Raw genomic sequence first — 14,220 nt, 5'->3', positions numbered from 1 at the left:
TGACTTTTCCATCTGACATATGAGGTCATACTAAAGTACCCTAGCGCTCTGCACAATGTGGCTTCCGAGAGACTAAACTCCTCTGATAATTTGTGCATTGACCTTTTTGGATTATCTTCGATGGTCTATCTAATTGTTCATAAAACTTCTCACATTGTTCTACCCTCCACTTCCGGGGTTTTTATACAAAAATTTAAGTTTTCAAATTAAAAAAAAAAAATAATAATTGTTACCATTTTTATTTTTTATTTTGTGTAATTGATCTGGGATTTATGTTTAAGCCAATCAGATTGGAGATTGATCGTAGAGCCCTAAAAACTTCCTGCAAATTATGTAACTCTTACAACTTATGAAGAACCCTGTAGATATCGATGAGGTGATTTTTTCTTCTTCTTCTTTTGTTCAATGATTTGCTGATCGGTAATTCTTGCTAACTTATGGGCATTTATTTATTTTTGTAGACTTTTCATATTCACAGAGTTTAAAATTCTGCAAATTGTAATTTATGAATATCATAAATTGTATTTAAGTAAATGAAAAAAAGAATGATAATAAAAAAAATATTTAACCAATCATTTGAGTGTTGTAGTCACATCCTTGAATTAATGTCTTGATGGATTCTAGGATATCAAAACACTGATTCAAGGTGTTTCATGACCCTTTGTGAAAAAAAAAAATTATTGATCTATTTGAAAATGATTCACACTTCAATATAATTATTAGACTTTAAATTTTTGAGCCATTTATTCTGGGAAAATGAGTAAAAAAAAGAATGTTAAAATTTTGAAAGATTAGCACCGAAAACATCAAAAATGAGCCATTTTGTTTTAAATAAAAAATAAATTTTATAAAATAATTTAAAATATAATTAGTACTGGGTTGTATTGATAATCCTTTATTCATAAATAGTTATGACATATTTAACTGGATTCCGGTGTCAGAACAAGAAAATATTATTTGGATCAATCTATGATTTCAATATTCTGTGTTTATAATTTATTGTTATTATTAGTTATATGATTCCAATTGTTTAATTTTGTATATTTAACATAAATGTATGATGGTTTATTTTTTAGCATGTAGATTATATTTAATTTAAGCCTTCTTTTTTAAACTTGGAACTGCAAATATATTTCGAAATACTCTACTTTGTCGTTTCATTAGTTATTATTCTGAGAATATGGTTCATAATGAATTACAATTTCATGGAGTGTAACGTTTTCGAATCTACTGCAAAAATTATAAATCAAAGTCAATTATACGTGGTATATCTTCATTTAACATTTTGCTAATAAATATTTTCGTTATACCCTCAAAAATCATAATAAAGCAGGCAGCTGATAATCATGTCAGTATTTTAAACAATGGTACCATAAGCCCTTCTCCCCCTCCCCTTGTCCTCGCACGCGTTTTTCTCTACAGAATTATCAAATAATCAACTTTAATTATAATACTGGCCCGTGCTGAAGGGGTCTACATATTAAAAAGGAATATTATGGACCATTGTGATTTCCCTCCCCCCCCCTCCTTGGCCGACCAACGGCTGTTAATCCTTTCCTGGTAATATATAGAATTCATACACATATAATAGTAACAACTTTGGAAAGTATAAAAGATTCTTCAGATTACCAATTAAAACAAAAATCCAAACGCGTTGATATCATATTTTATACAACTCTATTAATTATTTTGTAATATTCACAGCAATTTATTTTGGCTTCGAGCATGTGAGACTGGTTACTCCTTTCCTTTCCTCTCGTTTTTTTGTTTTTTTTCTATCATACTCAATTCAAGCCTTAAATCAAGCCGACACAACATTGTACTAAACATTAGTTCAACTCAGATAATACCCGATAAAGATATTTGCCTCTAGTGATCGATCTTATATATATAGTTGATAATATTGTAGAGAAAAACGCGTGCAAGGAGGAGGGGGAAAAGACATATGGTATCATTGTTTAAAATACTGATGTGATTATAATCTGCCTGCTTTATAATGATTTTTGAGGGTATAACGAATGTATTTATTAGCAAAATGTTTAATGAAGATATACTACGTATAATTGACTTAGACGTTTTTTATCCGTTACAGTAGATTTGAAAACGTCACACTCCATGAATTTGTAATTGAACCTTATTCTCAGAATAATAGCTAATGAAACGACAAAGTAAGAGTATTTCGAAATATATTTCAAGTTCAAAGTTTAAAAAAGAAGGCTTAAATTAAATATAATAGACATACTAAAAAATATACCATCATACATTTATGTTAAATATACAAAATTAAACAATTAGAATCATATAACTAATAATAACAATAAATTATAAACACAGAATATTGAAATCATAGATTGATCCAAATAATATTTTCTTGTTCTGACACCGGAATCCAGTTAAATATGTCATAACTTAGGTTGCAAAACACAAACGAGACGTGGAGTTTAATCAAAAAGATAATCACCCCTCTTCTTCATGTGGAAGTTGCTATATACAATTGTGCACAGGATAGATATATCTCTACCGATGAGATCTAACTAATTATTAATAATAAAGTAAATGTCAAAATCATAAAATTAGACAATAAATATACTAATAAAAAAATGTTATAAATAAATTAATCGTAAAGATTTAGAGCAAAAGCTAATTATGTAGTAATGTCCGGCAATATTGATCCCTATTAAGAGCATCAAAAAAGATTTTCCCCCCGTTATTTAGGTATGCTTATATAACAACATACTATTATCATGAAGAATATACAGAATTGTTATTTATAATGCAACACCCAATGTAACTACCCTCGTTGTTGTGACCATTTAAACAGTTGTTTTGCCTTTTATGAGTTTTCTGAACACCACTTCTTGGAGCCCATTAACCATAGCTAAGCCTTAAGTGATAAAAAAGTAATATTTATTGACTATGTAATATTGGAAAACCTAATGATCATACCCAAGTCTTAAAGCGAAGTAAGTAGTCTCAGACAAACTAGTTGCAAACTATCCAATGCTACTACCCCCGTTGTTGTGACCATTTAAGCAGTTGTTTTTGCCCTTTACTGAGCTAAAATAGAATTATATTTTATGGTTAGATTTAAAAAAAAAAATTGAATACTTACTGTGAGATAGTACAAAATTCAGAGTTCCATTTCGATATTCGTAAATACTTTTTACTGATAACTTGATCGTCATTTGGTGTGGATGACTCAAAACATTTTTATATGTATTTCTATAAATGACATCAGTACCAACAGCCTCCTTTAATTTAATGATGGTTCCTCGGGAAGGGATAGGTTTACCCGTGTATTTCTCCATAAATTTTTTGAACGTAGATGATTAGCAATGGATAAGGTTATATTACATGCAATAAGCATCGTTGTGAGATCAGAGTTAAAGTCTGACTTGATGTATTCATCGTTAAATTGATTTTATAGATGAATATCGATACTCTTATTATGAGATGAGGATAATGAGTGGCGTGTAATTCTAGACAGGGGACTAAAGGCACATTGATATCGACAAATCCGACAAACCATCTGTTTCTCATCCGGTAAGTATTTTCCAAATTCCTGGGCCTCCATTTTCAGAAATCCAGACAGAAGGTGACGTTATTTTTTGCATTTTATTCAGTTCTCTATCGACTATCCCCATCTAATATTACTATATTAATATTGAATAATAAAGGCGGGAATGATAACGTTCATAATTGATATAAGAAGATGTATATTATTTAATCAATGATGCCATAAGTATTTATTCTCTTCTCCTCGCACGCTTTTCTATTCTTACCAAAATTATCACCCTTACTTATATAGAACTGCAGGTCAGTCACAGTCCAATTCATTGTCAGTCTAGTCTTAGTCCAGTTCAGTCTCAGTGCAGTTCAGTCTCAGGCCTTATTTACGACTGAAGACTGCAGTCTCGCCCACCTTAGTTTCAGTCCGTTCCAGCTCAACATATCAGTCCTAATACTTATAAAGTTCGGTCCTTGATGACGACACTCAACTTTATTTCTTCTTTTTTAGATCAGTTTTACTACTGACCCTGTAAAGGACCGATGCTCTTGTAGACTTGTCCAAAGTACTGATAGAACCGGTCATACGGCTGGAAGGACCTCAATGAATAAGAATTGACACGACAATAAAAATCCTTATATGACTCATGAGCTCAAGTATTTGAAAAAAAAAAAAAAAAAAAAAAAAAAACAGTCTGAATCAAGTGGGTCATAGTATAGACAGTACAATCTCCCATTTTGGATCACGGAAGCTCTGATATAAGGTTAGGTACATGGACTCATATACATATTTGCAAACGCCCTAAAAAGAATACTAATTAAACTCTAATTACAGCCTTAATTCATTAATCAATGGATACATAAATAATTACTTTTTTGGTCATCCACTCCTAATATAAACACTCTGGGTTAAGTTTTTCATTTATTAGTAGGTACTGTAATTAGTGTTGTGTTGGTCTTTATTTATTCGGTCCATTTCAGTCTTAGAACCGGTTTTATGGTCCTTAGCACTGTCAGTTCTGGAGACCAGTCCTTGGAATATTTCCTAAATGATTTATGTGATATGTTTTAAATGTATTAAACATAATTTGCAAAAAATATTCATGTTTTCATTATAATGTCGTATAAAGTGAACATACAGGATTCGAAGATGAAATCTCTCCCTCTTTTGGTCGCCCTGGAACCAAATGTCGTCGTCGTATAATTTGTTTTTTTTAATCCCGCGTATTATACAGAGAAAAAATATACATTCAGACTAATTTAATCACGATGGATGAACTACATTCTGGAGATTTAGTTTACAGAGAAGGAACAGAGATGAGCCAAAGTTATGTATCCATTTTTATAAATGACAAATCAGCAGACGGTGATCCCCTTGATCACACAGATGAATATGGGCACTCCCTGCGTGTGGCAGGGGGACTTTTGACCCCGTCATGTTTCCAACAAGTATTCTTGCCTTGCTTGAATAGAACTACTACGACTTTGTAACCAAGGACCTCCAAGTAGCCCCAATCTTAATCCAATGGATTATTTTGTCTGGTACTACCTTGAAGCTGCTTGAGGTGCCCGCACAACTGAGGCAAATCTGGTGGCTGTCATCATGGAGCATTAGGCTTCCATGCCTAGTATACCTGTTCTACTTTTAACTTCTTTTTCAAACCTTTTAATATATAACTTTGTCCTGTTTTCTAAGATCTATAAAAACTAAATATATCTGTTACTTGGACTGTGGCTATGCCTACTGCATGGGCCTTGAACATTCTTTGCTGGTGGCTCTAAAATAAAGGCTAAAGGTTGTTTTTATATTTTTTACATTATTTTCTCTATCATTTTATGTATGATCCTAAGTTATTATTATTACAAAAGATACTTTTTTTCCTTGAACAAAGCAAATAACTCTATGCTAAAAAAGACACATAATAGCTAATAGTCTAGCTGTACCCGTCTCAGGTGCTCCACAGTACTAGGAAGGAAAATTGCTCGGTGTTCTTTTCATAACAGGTTCCACCGGACTTCAACTATCCAAGGCTACACTTGATCTATTGGAAACATGGAACCTGAAAAACAGCATTGCTGGTCTAGGATTTGACACAATAGCTAGCAATTGTTGCATCAACAATTGCAGCAAAACTGATTGAAGGCAAACTTGGGCGAAAAGTTTTCTACTTTGCTTGTAGACATCAAATATCAGAGTTGATCATTGGAGGACCATGGGAGGCTATTTTTAGCAAGAGTCAGGGCCTGACAATATAATGGTTGGTAAATTAAATGAAGTTTGGTCCATGTTAGATAAGGACAATCAAAGAATTTTAGCCAAGGTTGAAAATGATATGGACTCCATGAAGAAAAAATCAAATAATGCAATAAACAATTTTTATAGAAGACATCTCCAAGGGGCAGACTTCATATAAGAAGTGGAGGTATTAATTGGACCAAGACCGGTTCGATTCACCAAGATCGTTGGATTGCCAAGAATACATATGCTATGAAAATGTTAATGATTTTAAATTGAATAAAATACGAAAGGGACACCATCATTAAACTAGAAGAATAAATCAACTCCTGGCTTTATTTTATAAAAGCACTCGATAACAGCAAAATCTTCCACCGATGCTCCCATCCACTATATGTGATTGATTAAAAACATGCTTCAATATTAACATATTGATAATGAATACAGAACCTCTTTTCTGAAGAAAATTATAAATCATGCTTGGTATATGCCTCTGGCAATCAAGCTATCAAAAACCAAAAAGCTGGAGTGTTATTTAAAAGACAAGCCAGTTTTTCCAGTCACCACTCAAGCTATATCTTTCACAGACTTGGTAACGCCAGAGTCAAATTTTCTTTTTTGACGCTTTCGGATTGAAATGTGACGAATGTTGAATATTCGTTGAAATGACTCTTCCATTAAGTCCTGGAAACATTCTGTATGAGGTCATCATTATATAATTTGGCTCTCCCATCAATGAGATGGTCAAAATATTTTCAGATCTAATTTTTTACAAAGAACGAAACTTAGGAATTACATACTAATGACAACTGCTAGGGAAAGGAAAATTCATTCTTTAGATTACCCATTCAAAAAAAAAAAAAAAATGTAGCAGCTGAAAAAATCCCTAGATTTACATCAGTGGGTATTCTTATGTTTTTACTTCATTGATTGGTATATTATTGTAAATATGATAAGTTTATTCATTATTAAAAATAATATTATAATAATACTCGAACAATTAGCTAAGGTAAACTTTTATATAGGTTGCAGAAGTATATAAATATTCTTAAGAAAATAAATCAGCCTTTTAATCTCAACAGTTAAATTTTTAAATCTTTTTTTACTCTTCAGTTTTTTAACATAAATTAAGTTATTTTTATATCTTTTTGAAAATTATCATTTACGTCAGAATTACATGACAATTTGAACAGAATATAGAACGATCAAAATGATATTCTTCATCACATTCAATGTCAAGAATTTCAAGCACATATAAGTACTATTCATTTAAAAAAATTATAATTAGTGAAAATATTCTTATGAATTTTTTTTTTCGTTGAAGATATATATATATTTTTGCATATGGACCGGTTGTTTTTAATTTATGAAAATACTGAATAACAAAACGTACACAATAAGAAAAATAAGCACTACACTGAGTTACTTTAGACATCGATGTCTTGTAATTACAGCAGCATTCTCGAGTTTATGAGCAGACAGGATAATTCAATCTATTTAGGAAAGGAGGATGTTCACTACTCAGGAATTAAATAATAATGACAACTGCTAAGGAAAAGAAAATACCTTCTTGAGATTAACAACTCCACGAAAAAATGAGTGAGTTAAAATAATTCACAGGATTTAGATATAAAACTCTTTTGATTTATAGAAATCAACGATTATTTGTCGAAAAATTGTTCAAATTTACTTTTATGTATAATGGTCACAAATGAAAGCTGAAGAAGCAATATTTACCTTTCCTAAAGAAGTTGCACGGAGAATCTGTTTTAACCAATATTTTTTTGTTTGTTAGTAACCAGGATTACAGAATAACTTAAAGGTCAATTTCTATCTTATTTGGTATGAAGGTTATATGTGGTTGCAATAAGAGGTCATTACATTCCAATACCATCTAGGTCAAAGTTACACAAATCGTTCATTAAAAATACATAATCGTCGTTGTGATATGCCAGGATCAAAACTTGTAAATTGGTACTCGAGTTTTATTAAGTAAATAAAAAAAAACACTTGGCTCGTGAGCATAAAAGCAGAGATTTACTCGGAACTCGTCGAAACTTGGGACACTTTATAAAAGTTTTCTATACCATTTCTTTGCAAAATTTATAATTTACGTTTCCCCAATAATCCCAGTTCTTTTTGAAGGAATAATCTTTTTTTAGCAGACTAGCGGGAGTATTTGACATTACTTGGAAATACTTAGCCATCCATTTTTTCTATATATTATCATCAATATACATTCATATTAATAAGCATCCGTACGACTAAAAACATGTTTGTTACAAGTTATGACCACACTAAAGTAAAGTGATGATTTATTGATTGTATAAACTGTTGAATTACCCTTATGACCACAATTCAAATAAGTTAAAATATTTTTTAGATTAATATGTGGATCATAAATTAAGAAAACAATTATGTGAGGTCTTCAGTACCTTATATTAAATGTATTATAAGATTCTTTTATATATGCATATACTAGTATGAATCTGCCCGTTCCATGGACGCATGAGCAGGAACGTATTTAAACACAAAATGGTGGTGGTCAAATAATTTAAAAGTTCAAAAAAATAATATTATTCATAACTTATATTTGTCGATTAGAATCGAATGTTAAAGTACGTAATTTATTCCAGAACTATAATTTAAAAAAAAAACAAGAACGAATGAAAAAAAAATGGGTAGCCTCTTGAGTTTGATAGGAAAAAAAAGGTTGTTCGTCAGAATTACTCTAAAACAGGTATTGTTTATGGCAACACTCCCAAAGTTACGCATGCTTTGAAGACAACCCAACAAATTTCAAAGATACCAAATATTCACTAACAGTAAACAGTCAACAGAATCTACGTAGCAATCATCTCAGTATGTTGCTAAACCCAATAAACTAATCTACTCCTATCTTGCCTAAAGTAAATATCGCTTAATAGATGAACCAACTACATGTCAACTTTAAAATTTACCTCCAAATAATTTAGTATTCTGCATTATAATGCCTAAAAAATTATCTCATAAGTGTTAATCCAATAAGAATTAACGGACAAATACAATCTTCCCTTCACCATAGAAGAAAACAAAAACTGTTGCCAGGCAGTAAAAACGGAGGAGGAAGATAGATGTTTCTTTTGTACATATAAGATAATAAATTCCATTACAAATACAAAGTCCTCTAGAGGACAAGTTTCGATAAATCATTAAAAAATAAGATTTCTTTGACTCACGAGTTTTTTAGGGGACTAAAATGTTGGGTTGAGTATCAAGTGTTCAGTCAAGTAACGAGTATTCAAGCGAATAATGAGTTAAGCTCGTAATTCCTCGAGCATCTTTTTAGAAACTCGAAAATACTCATGTAGTAAAATTCAGCTCGCGGTGCATCACTAATAATTGACCATAACTTTGGAATATATTGAGATAAAGAGTAGGTTTAATAAAGATACAAAAAATCCAATATAGGAAAAATGACAATGTACAATTCTAGTTGGATCAGTTTTTCCTTTAAAAGGAAACATTTACTAGTCATTTACTCGTAGGGAAATCTATGACTGTTGAATAATAAATAAGTGGTCATGCTTGCATTTATATAAAATAAAATGTTTTGTTTTTATATTTGCCATGATGCAATTTGATTTATTTAAGAATGTGAGACGCGGAAAAAAATAACAATGTTTCGTTTTCAGTCTCTGCATCTTTCTATATCTATGCAAAACAATAAAATAAATTTTAATTCGTGCAATTTCCTTAAATGTGAATGTCTAATATTTCATTATCACCCCTTCATATTTTCATCCCATCATCACATTCTTCTTCTTTTGGAGATTCTAAAGCTTTCCAAAAGTGGGGAACCAATAGTCTCTTAGTGCCTTTGGTTCTTGCACCCCTGGTAAGTCCCAATGGGACTCAAAAATGAATATTTTTTACTTGATACAAAGTGGGATTTGTATTTATTTCTTTTATATACCGAGTGGTCCATTAAAATCTGAACACTTTGAACTTTAAACATCCACAACATGTTTGGAGTTGGAAACATATCGGTGCTCCTCCTTTCCTACATCCCCAAATGCCCCTACTCAATCATTTTGTCTGTTGAATACAGGGTCAACAGTGAAGGTATTCTCATCAGAAAAGGTCACAATGAGTCTACAGGTTCCCTTGGGGTGGTTCAAAATCTTTTATGCGCTGAACACCATTGATGGGGACTTTTTCATCTTCCTAGCCCCGTCAGCAATCGATGAATGCTTTTGAAGAACAAACCTGAGCAAATGAAATTGATTATATTGAAGATATCAAAATACGAGTTAAAGTTCAACTACCCCACGATCAAATTGACAGAGGTTGGATCTTCACGAAGGTTGAGGAGACACAAACTATTTATATAAAGGGATCCAGAACGACCGAGAGAATTGAGGAGAGAAAATACGTGGAGGAATAAGGCAATGCTTGTTTAATAGGAACTATTATTTTATTATTAATACAATACACTACTCTGATATTTATAAATATTGGACGGTTATTCATACTTATAAGAGGTAAAGACGGTACTTTACAAACACATATATGGATATACAAGACAATACAAGAAATTAGGGCATAAGGGGAATGTTTTTCAGTTGTTTAATATTGTATTTGACTCTTAAATATTCCCGCTTGGTTTTTGATTTAAGTAAAAAACTTATAGTAGGTTTTTCTCTGTTTCATCTGAAAAACTACTCTTCCTTTATATTATTGCCATGATTTTATGAAACTGCATGGCACATTTGCGTGAGCTCACAAGAAACAGAGAATAACACTGATGATTCGTTCAGGAATTGTAACCTATATTTGTATTTAGAGAAAATTAGGGATCGACGTCGGAGTAATTATTACCTATGTCCTTGTTTATTTCCTTCTTCTGTAGCTGATCCAATGAAACGTCATGATAGCTAAGCTGCACTCCTCCAAAACGTTCTTCAAATTATCAGGGTTACCATATTGATTTTAACGTTGTTATTGTTTTTGGTTTTTTACATCCTCAAAATGATCACGATGTGCATCACTGTGAAACAGCTTCACCACAGAATAATGGCAAACTATTCTCATGCATGCAAGGCACATAAAGAACTCAATTAGTAAACTAAGATACTTTATTATAATGTTATTAAAATGATGTTTTGTAGAGTGTGCCTTAAAATTAGAAGCTTTTTTTCAAGGACTTATATTTATTTTTTGGAAAAATAAATCTTTCAAAATAAAAGATTTTAACCTGTTTTCTCCTACAAAATTGTCATCCTGACCCAAGAAAAAATTCTTAGCAAAAGAAGGAAATCCTTAATTAGAGGGAGGCTACACCCCTACGGATACCCCTGTAGAAATCAAGAATGATTATTCGTAGAAGAATACAAATTGAATAAAATACAGTCAATATTGATAAAAATAATTATACGTTGCTTTTAATGTTAACAGCTCCATTTTTTATAATTTCAATGACATCATAGATGATAATATACCTCCTTACCTTTAACTTAAATTGAACACGACTTTTGATATCGTCCCAAGAAATAACTTTATTTTTACTCGATTAGCTCAGGTTTATTTATCTTTTTTGTCTCTTACAAAATAGTATTTAAAAAAATAAAAAAAACACAAATGATTCAAGTCACTAAATAGATAAAATATAGAAAGAGAAAAAGTACACAAACGATAGACGATCCCACTATGCCAAAAAAAAAAAAAAAAAAAGATCAAATTTCATTTTTGTCAATTGACCAGGATGAGTCCATCAGTTTCCAATCATTTTATTGTTACCATGTTTGTCTAAGGAGTAGTGTTTTAGGTACAAATTACAAATTATTTGCATAAATAAATATTAAAATCGGGGAAAAGACAAACTTTATCATTTTAAAAAATGTAGGACGGGTCTTGGACACAGATTTGAAATACCTGGGTAGAATATAAAGTTTTTTCACGTGACGTCACAATTTTAATCTCGTCCATTTTGTGGTCCTAAATAACCAATCTTTACACCAATGAAAACCCTTTTTTCATTGTTATGAAAAGAGAGTAGTGAACTATTGGATGTTAAAGTGGGCATACGAATAAAAGTACTTAAAACTTATAGTCTATAGGGGCGTCCGCAGCGATTGGGTGGAGGGGTTGTAGCCCACTCAAGAAAAAGAAAAAATTAAGGATTTTTTAATTAATAAGAAGAAATTTGAAAAAAATAATGATTAAAATCTAGTTTAATTATGGGTGAATTTTTTTTTTTTTTTAATTTTATATTTGAAATTTTTAAAAAAAAAAATATTATTTTACTGTAAACCAATCTGAATTTTGGTATTTTTCTTGAAAAAAATGAATAATTAAAAAAAGAAATTAAGAATTTTTTTCCTTTATGCTAGAAAATTTAATATTTGATTTTTTTTAACAAAAAAATAATTCCAGAAATTTAATTTAATTTTTTTCCAAAAAATTTAACTTTTTGTTAATAACCATAGTCTTTTTAAATTTTTCGGAGAAAAATTTAATATTGAAAAAAAAAAAATATGTTTGAAATTTATTAAAAACAAAAAATATTTTACTTTGCAAAAAACTGTAAAATTTTGTAATTTTTTGGAAAAAAATTGAATAATTCAAAAAAATTTCAAAAAGTTAAATTTTTTTAATAATTTTTTGAAAAAAGATTCCTAAAACCAAGACCCCTCAAAAATATTATACTGCGGACGCCCCTGTTCTAGAAAATTTTTACAGCTTAATTTCTTTGTTCTATTATATACTAACGGTAGTACTCAGCACTGCCCGGAGTAATTAGGCGTCGGTTAAAATAAATTTTATTCTCTAATAACAATGAAGATAACTCCCTAAGAAATACTCAGTATTACTCAATTTTTCTCCATCAAGACCAAAAATTCCTTGATTTGCCTCCTCACTTTTTGAAAGTCATTATCTATGACAAGTTGTATAATTCTCGTGTAAATAAACACTACCTCCATCCTTATAATAAGATCCCCTCAAATGTTACTAGAACTAAGTACTCTCTGACTTGGATGAACAGAAAGGGAGGGAAAAACAAATGAGTTCTAATACTATCAAGAGGAGCACAAACTCTAATCACGCAACCTATGGCGGTTAAAAACATAACTTATTTTGAGAAATTCGACTTGGTAAACTAATATGAACTTTGTCAAATTATAAAGTTAAAAAAATTGTCGTAGTTGTAATTTTCTATCAATATCACGCGGTATTTTAAACAAGTCTTCCATTTTGGGATAATATTTAAAATCCCAAAAATTTGTTCTTTAACAAAAAATGATAGCTTGTCTTAGTGTATTCAGTTCAAAATCAAAGTAAATTAATAGTAAATGGTTTTCTAACGTAAATTTTCAAAATATTATCAAACTAATTTAAATAAGAGAATCACTTAAGTTACCAAATGTAGGCTTTATTAAAAACAAAATGGATCGAAGTAGGAAACACAACAATGAATAATGATAATATACTACAAGCAACAAAACTAGGACTGTGAGTTCATCAAACGTAAGTGAGTAAACTCACAAGCCAACACAATAAATATTAAATCATTACCCCCCCTTATAAAAGTTCACATGTAATCACTTAAAATCCAAGTTTACTTCAGTTCTGATTTGTATTCTTCGAATAGATTCTTGAGGCTGGATTTATAATATTTAGAGATTCTGGTTTCCAAATCTGCAGCTCTTTTAAAATTTGAGACTCCCAATTCATAGATAAATATACATATTCTCTGTTTTCTAAACCGACTCTGAGAGAAAATACACGTGACCCTGCTGACTCCCGGCCCACTTATTTATAATTATATAGCAATAATTATTACTTCATGGGAAATAGATGTACTCACGTAGTAAAAACTACATTATTTTGATAGTTTTAAGCTCATGAATGGGAATATAGAAAATAAATACTATCTGACTGATGTTTCCAATTGGTTCTATTTAGGCATCAAATGTAAGAATCTTACTCATCCCTATAAATTAATTACAGTATGTTGTGTTCTTATATAAAGATATAATCAATATATTAATATTCGGTCTCATCGCCAACCCAACGGGTAAAATGAATATAAAAGAGGGCACTCCGGACAAGGTATTGTTTAAGAGTATATTGTATAGATCCACTTAAATACACGGAATAAAATATAGGGAAGTGACCCGGCCCACGGGTAAAAAGGGAGTCACACTCCAGGATGTATAAACTTTACACGAAGCTAAAACTAATATATCAAAACGATTTACCATACACTACAATTATGAATGCAACATTAATGGGGATACATTTGATATTATTTGAATAAAACATATTCCAAATCCATTCAAGACTGTGCTTAAATACATGCGACTTTAACAACTTCCGGCTCAATTAATTTAAATTACTTAAAACTACATTATTTTGATCTTTCTAAACTCTTGAATTGGGAATATGAGTAATTGATATAATCTGTATAAAGTTTTCTATTACTAAAATACAAATAA

This window comes from Lepeophtheirus salmonis, chromosome 9, assembly GCF_016086655.4.
Source record: "Lepeophtheirus salmonis chromosome 9, UVic_Lsal_1.4, whole genome shotgun sequence".
Taxonomy (NCBI): Eukaryota; Metazoa; Arthropoda; class Copepoda; order Siphonostomatoida; family Caligidae; genus Lepeophtheirus; species Lepeophtheirus salmonis.
This window is presented reverse-complemented; position numbering follows the sequence as displayed.